Source organism: Daktulosphaira vitifoliae, unplaced genomic scaffold (genome assembly GCF_025091365.1).
Source record: "Daktulosphaira vitifoliae isolate Bord-2020 unplaced genomic scaffold, ASM2509136v1 Scaffold_1, whole genome shotgun sequence".
Lineage (NCBI taxonomy): Eukaryota > Metazoa > Arthropoda > Insecta > Hemiptera > Phylloxeridae > Daktulosphaira > Daktulosphaira vitifoliae.
In genome coordinates, this window is record NW_026099572.1 from 44661795 (window position 1) to 44670088 (window position 8294).

Genomic DNA, 8294 nt, shown 5'->3' on the forward strand with positions numbered 1-8294 from the left:
GGGGGAAACCTCCAAAAAAATTACAAATTTAAAAATCGCTAATTTTCGAAATTTTTTCAATTTTTTTTACTTAAAAGTGCCATAACTTTTTCAAAAATGAACATATCAATATAATTATTTTTTATATAGATGCACAATATTATTATCTTTCGTTTGGTATATTTTTTTTATAAATTTAACCCTTAACCTGCCCACAAGTGGGGAATTTAAAATGCCAACTTTTTCACAAAAAATTTACTTTTTTAACTTAACTTTTGAAAATGTTCCGGAAGGTCTGACACTTTTATATATGTCTTAAATTAAAGCTAATGTAATTTATTTTATTATGCAAAAAAAAAATTTCGGACTTTATTTTATCTTCACGGTGAAAATGGCTACCGAATGCTATTTTTGTGTGAAAATTTTCGATTTTGTATTTTACATTTTTAACTTTATTATGCTATAACTTTTTGAAAAATGTATGGATCAGTACAATTTTTTCATGAGGAGTAGTATTTATATACATCTTTCATTTGACATACTGTTTTTTTAAATCCGACCATTTCCCTATATACGAGGGGGGTTCAAATCTAAAAAATGCATGTAGAAAGTAGAACTTTTTCAACTTAAATTTTGAAAGTGTTCCGGAAAGTCTGACACTTTTATATATATCTTAAATTAAAGCTAATGTAATATACTTTATTATGCAAAAAAAAAATTTCGGACTTTATTTTATCTTCACGGTGAAAATGGCTACCGAATGCTATTTTTGTGTGAAAATTTTCGATTTTGTATTTTACATTTTTAACTTTATTATGCTATAACTTTTTGAAAAATGTATGGATCAGTACAATTTTTTCATGAGGAGTAGTATTTATATACATCTTTCATGGATCAATATAATTCTTTTTTTTATAGATGCATGATGTCTTTACCTATCATTTGGTATATTTTTTTTTATAAATCTGACTTNTGTACTTTTTTTTTAAATCGGACCATTTCCCTATATACGAGGGGGGTTCAAATCTAAAAAATGTATGTAGAAAGTAGAACTTTTTCAACTTAAATTTTGAAAGTGTTCCGGAAGGTCTGACACTTTTATATATATCTTAAATTAAAGCTAATGTAATATACTTTATAATGGAAAAAAAAAATTTCGGACTTTATTTTATCTTCATGGTGAAAACAGACATCAAAGTTAATAAAAAAAATACGATTTTTGTAAAAAAATTCTTTTTTATATTTTTAACTTTATAATGCTATAACTTTTTGAAAGATGTATGGATCAATATAATTTTTTTTTTATAGATGCATGATGTCTTTACCTATCATTTGGTATATATTTTTTTTATATCTGACCTTTTACCTGCCCACAGGGGGGGATTTAAAATGACAACTTTTTCACAAAAAATTTACTTTTTTTACTTAAATTTTGAAAGTGTTCCGGAAAGTCTGACACTTTTATATGTATCTTAAAATAAAGCTAATGTAATTAATTTTATTATGCAAAAAAAAAATTTCGGACTTTATTTTATCTTCACGATGAAAATGGCTACCAAATGTTATTATTATGTGAAAATTCTCGATTTTATTTTTTACATTTTTAACTTTATAATGCTATGACATATTGAAAAGTGTATGGATCAACATTATTTTTTTATGAGAAATAATATTTTTTAATAATCCCTTTTTCATTCGACATACTTTATCTTAATTAGGATATTAATAATGAACTAGCAGATCATGTAGCTTTTGGAATAATCCACCAATTTTTTAAAATTAAACACTATCTAAAGATTTGCATCGAAGCGTTTTTTTTTGATAGTGATTTTAATCACTGTCAGATATCATTATACTTGATCCATCTATGCCACGTCACCACTGTGCCGCGACCCCCCTGTGCTGGGTTTGGTTTTTTAAAATTGCTGTTTAAACAAAAATTCATAAATTACTATACATATTTAAAAAATCAATTACCATTAAAACTATTGTGTATTTAAAAAAAAATTTATTTTTATATTGTTTACTAATATTAAAATAAAATAATATTAAATAATTTATGAAAAATATAGAATTCATTTGTTATTATTTTATTTTATCAGAATTATTAGACATTATTATTATAATACATAAAAAATAAGTTCTTTATTACATAACAACAACTTTTGAGATAGTAATTGTAGTTTTGCTGAAAATATAAAAGTAGAGTATTTTTACTCTATTATTTTAATTATTCTTGAATTAAGACTACTTGTTCTAAAAAAAATGCTGATAAGCTTTAAAAGTTTTATGTAAATTAAAAAAATAAAATGAAATTCCAACAGGAAATTGGACCGATGTTCAGGTTTTTTGTTACTTATTTTTCCTGTCGTTTTGTTAAGCTCGTTAGCAAAGATTTAAAAGAGTCCAAATTTCCCAAAATATTAAGCAGTTTGCTCTTTTTATCTATGACCGAGTTTTAAATTCTACAAAATCTAATCATCTGGTGTGAATAATGAAGAGGTAAGTAGTTCAAGAATGTTAAATGCACTTATGGTTATTATCTATCTTACTGAACCGCTTTTAAAGTATAGCAGAGCTACATTATAATATTTTTGTCATTTGTTTTGTACATAGCATGAGTATTTCAAATACTGTTAAATTAAATTATGAAAACATAGTATATAATTTTAATGAAGTATTAATTATGTATATAATTATTTATACACTTATGTTTTACTTCATTTACAATCCACGAATGCTGAGGAATTATTCATAAAGCGATAATTTTCTTTTGTCTATGTCGTTTATTTCTTTATTAATAATTTAATAAATATATTTTTGTTATTTTCATTTAATAAAACTCAAAGGTAGTGATTTTTTTTGAAGTGTAATTTTCTGTCTTGCTTTTTTAGCTGTCATCAATGACTTTGCTGATAACTATAGAGTTAGGATCATTAGGCATGTAAACTGAATGCCAATGTTATTGAACATACAGCAAACGTAATCCATTTAACTTGCGTGTTTCATTTGCCAAACACTTTATATTAGTGTATGTTTGGATCTCATCTGGCTCTATTCCAACCAACTCTAACTGAGAACTGCATGCGTCGATTTTCGACAATCGCCAAAAACCAGCACTGATAATATATTCGATTTGATCCAAAACCCTTATTCCTTCTATTGTATCCTATCGGTTCAATCATCGTTAGCCTGGAATACCCACGAAGGTAGTGAAATGATTTAGTTTAATGACATAGTAAGCAGTTAACATAAATAGTGATTAAAACTATTTTATCACTAAAGTTTAAGTATTATATGAGTATAATAATTAATTTACAACTTAAAAAATTCATTAATCGCATATTTGGGACAAGTTTCTCTAACATAACTTAAAAACACTATCATAAAAAAACTCCTATTTTCTTAATTAATCCTGCTACTAGTTTTATGATATTTAATTACAATACATCAATAGAAACGTATTATAGAAATTAATATTCAATATTTTATTTACAATTTTCACTAAGAAATTAAACATTTAAAAAATTTTAAAAGAACGCAGTATTTCTGGAACATTTTCAAAAGTTTAGTTTAAAAAGTTCTACTTTTTATACGTATTTTTCAAGTGTATCGAATGAATGAGGATATATAAAGTATTAATAAAAAAAAAATTGTGTTAAAAGTTATAGCAATTTAAAGTTGAAAAAATAAAATATGAAATCGAAATTTTTAATACAAAAATTTCATGTTTTTATATACGACAACCAATTGCACATAGAAGGTAAGTCTTTGGGACAAATTATTATTTTTTAACTTAGGTATATAACATAAGCTTTATTTTAATTTATGTTTGAGCTCGTAGTATTTTCGGAATACTTTCAAAACTTAAATCGAAAAAGTTAAATTTTTGTACAATAGTTGCTATTTTAAATCCTCTCTCGTGGACTTGCAAAGAGAAAGATTTTCAAAACATTTATATAATTTGAAAGATACAATATAATATAAAATTTGTTATAATAAATTTTAACAACACGAAAATAAATTATTTATTAAGCATTAAAATTGATTGACATTAAATGTTGTGAAAATATAGAAGACAAGGTGTCGGGTTCAAATTTGTTTAAAATAGTATAATTATAAAATTTTATTTCAATATATGTTTGAAGCTCGGACTATTTCCGGAACATTTTCAATAGTTAATTTGAAAAATAAAATGTGCAAAAAGTAAGTGTGCCCTAACGGAAATTGATGAACACCTTATCTTCAGCAGTTGTAAAGCATGTGTTCACAATGCGGTGATTGTACGATATACATTTCAAATGATAACTAACTTAAGTTAGTTCAAATTTTTAGAGTCGTTTTTATCGATATAGGAGGGGGGAATCAGAAAAAATGTCAAAATAAGTTTAAATTTATACTCAATATAGATTTCATTCACACAATATTTATGAAAATTGGTGACTCTATCAATGTAGCATTCCTTTCCATGGTATTTTAAGTTAAAGTAAAAAAGAATGTCGCATAAAAGGCATATGTAAATATCACTTTAATAAAAAAATTAAAATGTATATTAATACATACATTTCTTAAAAAGTTATAAAAATATAAAGTTGAGAAATTAAAATATTTTGAATTTTGAAAATTGTAATTCTTTTGGGGATTTCCACAATTTACCATTTATAAGGTATATTTTTTCAATTTTTAAGGGAAATTTATTCAACTAATACGATTTGTGATATTTCAACGTATTGTTCGATGAAATCGGTACAGTGAGAGCTGAGAAAAATTAGCAATAGACACAAAAAAAAACACATCATAGTAAAATTAAAACATTTGGTGTGTAAAGCCTTTACCTGTACGGAATTGGAAATAAATTGTATTTTTAGATATAATGTGACTAATAACACAATTTAATAAATTTAATAGTATTAAAGAATACTTAGATCTATTTTTATTAAGATAACTCTAACTTGTCTCAATTTTTTATTTATAATCTTAAAATATAGTGGTAAACAAGCCACATAATAATAAATTAAAGTTAAGTTAAACAACAGTCTAATATTATTTAATTAAAAAATAGTTTAGCGATGGCTGCACCTGTTGATGTGCATATAATTAAATGTGAAAAAATATGTATGCAAGTAATTTTAGCAACTAGATTTAAAAAAATAATAATTGTGATAGAAAATAATGTTTAGTATAGAGTGAGGAAAGATCGCGGCAGAGTAATGTGTATGATACAAACAACATTTCACCTCCAATATATACTTCAAAATAGTTATAACTAACGAAATAATGCGTCAAAAAATGTTACTATGAAAATAATTAGATCATGTTTCATTTTATAAGCTAGTTAAAAATGTATGTTGCAATTATAAAATAAAGTTGTCACCTCTATAAAGTAAAAAGGATGAATTAAAAACTTAATGTAATTGGTAGATGAAAAAATGTATGAAACTAAAAAACACCAAAAATTATTTTCGTAGTATAATTATTATTTTAAAAGAATAATCCTATTTCTTTATCTCATTTTATCATAAGCCATTGGTAGTGAGAACATTTTTTTTGTGAAGGACAGCCCTATTCAATTTAATATACTTACAGGATTAATATTAATAACTGAAAAATTATTGTAACAAGCACTAAATTCTTTAAATATATTTTTTTTTTATAAAAGGAAGTTAATTGGGTTAATTACTCCTCTCTTCTAAAAAACTATACAGTTTGACCTAAAATATAGGCAAATTAATTGAAATAGAGAAATGGTGATTTTTTACATCAAAATAACATTATTTATTCGGGGGTCGTTAATAAATAGTAGATAAGGTGTCTTTTTTTAAGCTTATAGTAGATAGTATAACCTTTAATTTAACATATGTTTGAAGTTCAGAGTATTCTCGGATATTTTCAAGAGTTAAATTGGAAAGTTAAATTTTTGTGCAAAAGTAGCTATTTAGAATCCCCTAATGGGCATCTAAAGGATTTTCAAAAAATGTATATAAAATAAAAGGAAAATAATAAAAAAAAAAATTATTTTGATTTAGCCTTTTTTTAAAAAGTTATGACAGTTTTAAGAAAAAATTTTACCAATTTTAAAAATCGCAATTTTTGAGAAATTTCCACCATTTGCAAGAAACGAGGGAAAATTTTCAATTTTTAAGGGTAATATCTTCGACAAGATACAATTTTTGATCTTTTGATGTATTGTTCATCAATATCGATACAATGAGAGCTGAGAATAAGTGGTAATAATACTATTGGTGTGATTAATCTGTGTGGAATTGGAAATAAATTGTATTAATAAAAATGATATGATGTAACACAATAGATATAACACAATTTAATAAATATAATAGTATAATACAATACATAGAACTATTTTTATTAAGATAACTCAAACTTGTCTCAAGTTTTGATTTATAATCTAAATGATCTTAATGTATGAAGTAGCATAATAATAAATTAAAATTAAGTTAAACAATAACGTCTAATATTCTTTTATTAAAAAAAAAAACAGTTTAGCAATGGTTACGTCTGTTCACGTGCATATGATGAAATTTGAAAAATATGTATACAGGTGATTTTTTTAACGTAGCTATTCGATTTAAAAAAAATTAATGATTGTTAGAAAATTATTTTTGGTATTTTTCAGTACAAATATAGTCTACACATTTATTAATATCAATAAAAGGCATTATATTAAATTAATGTAATCTAATCTCAATACGTAAAAAAAATTATTTTAATAAAAAAAGATGGGAGTGTTTGTCTTGGACCAGCCAGGTTATTGCTAACTCCTGTACTATATGATTAAAAATAGAGAGGGGTTCTGACGATTTGTCATCTTGAGATATTAATTTAAAAAGTTAAAAATCTTAGAATTTTACGTGGATGTGTTAAATATTTTTGAATATGTTTCAAATACTCTTCGAAGTGTTTTACGACAACGATTTTATCAATGTCAGATATTAATCAATACTAATCTAAAAAAAAGCCTCAAATCGACTTTGTTGGATCACTACTGTATTTTAATTTCTTTTAGTTAGTTGTATTCTATGTTTTGGTGTTGTTTTTAAATCTATTCTTTTATGTATTTTTAACACATCTAGTTTGTCAAAAGTAGATGACATAAGAAGTAGTTATATACAAAAAAGATTAGAGCGGCATATTACACTTAGTAACTAACAGAGGTTGATAACGAATTTTAAATTAAAAATTTTTGCCATACATATTATTTATGATTTTGGCGGTACTGGTATCAATGAAAATTGTTTAATAAAGTTTGTTTTAACTATAAAATAGCAAACACCCAAAAATTAAACTTTGTCAATAAAAAACATTTAATTATAGCTTCAAAATATATTTATGAAAAATTGTTAATATGTATTCGGTATGTACAAAAATGATTTTTGAAACATTTTTTAGTTATAATCATTTATTTCAAAATTTTTTATTATAATATTTTATGTATTAAAACGAAATAATAATTTATATATATTTTTACACAAAACAACTCAAAAAAAATTATATTTATTTAAATTTTTGTATTCATCTTATAAAATAATGTAGAATAAATTATTTTATTATTACATTATAATATTGATAAAATTTAAACTAAAAAATAATTATGTTTTCATTTANAATTTAAACTAAAAAATAACTATGTTTTCATTTACAAGATAATTCTTTAAAAAACTATGTATAATGAATAAATTTGTAGTGTTAAACATTGTAGTAATAAAATTAAAATTAAAGAAATAATCATGGTGTAAAATTATGTATTTTACTTTCTTCTTCATTACTTTCGTCGACATTAGATTTTATTTTATACTCTTTATTTATGTCAGTAACGAAAATGTCTATAAATTCAATTAGTTGCTCATTTGTGAGTTCATATTCTGTTGGAGGAAAATATTTTTTCTTTAATAAGTCTTCACTTATTACAGTTTCGTACTCTTCCCAATCTTCTATGTAAACGAAAATTTTTTCACCTTTAAAATAATCAATTATTATTTGTATAATTTGTTCTAAAACATCGCATACGAATTTAGAATCTGGAAAAAAATATGGTTCTTTAGGATAATTTTTGTAATTTTTGAAATTTTCTAAACTGTTTTTGATTTTTTCTAGGCTTTCATTTTGTAAATAGTTAATCTTAAAAAAACCACACATAGTATATATTGTGGTACTAATTATTACTAGAAGTTTATAATTTTTCATACGCTCAATCGCCATCTTACTATATAAGGTCAATACATGTACATATTTCAATGATCGGTTCACCATAGCCTTATTATAGTAAAAGTAAATTGCATGTAAATTTCTTCCCCTAG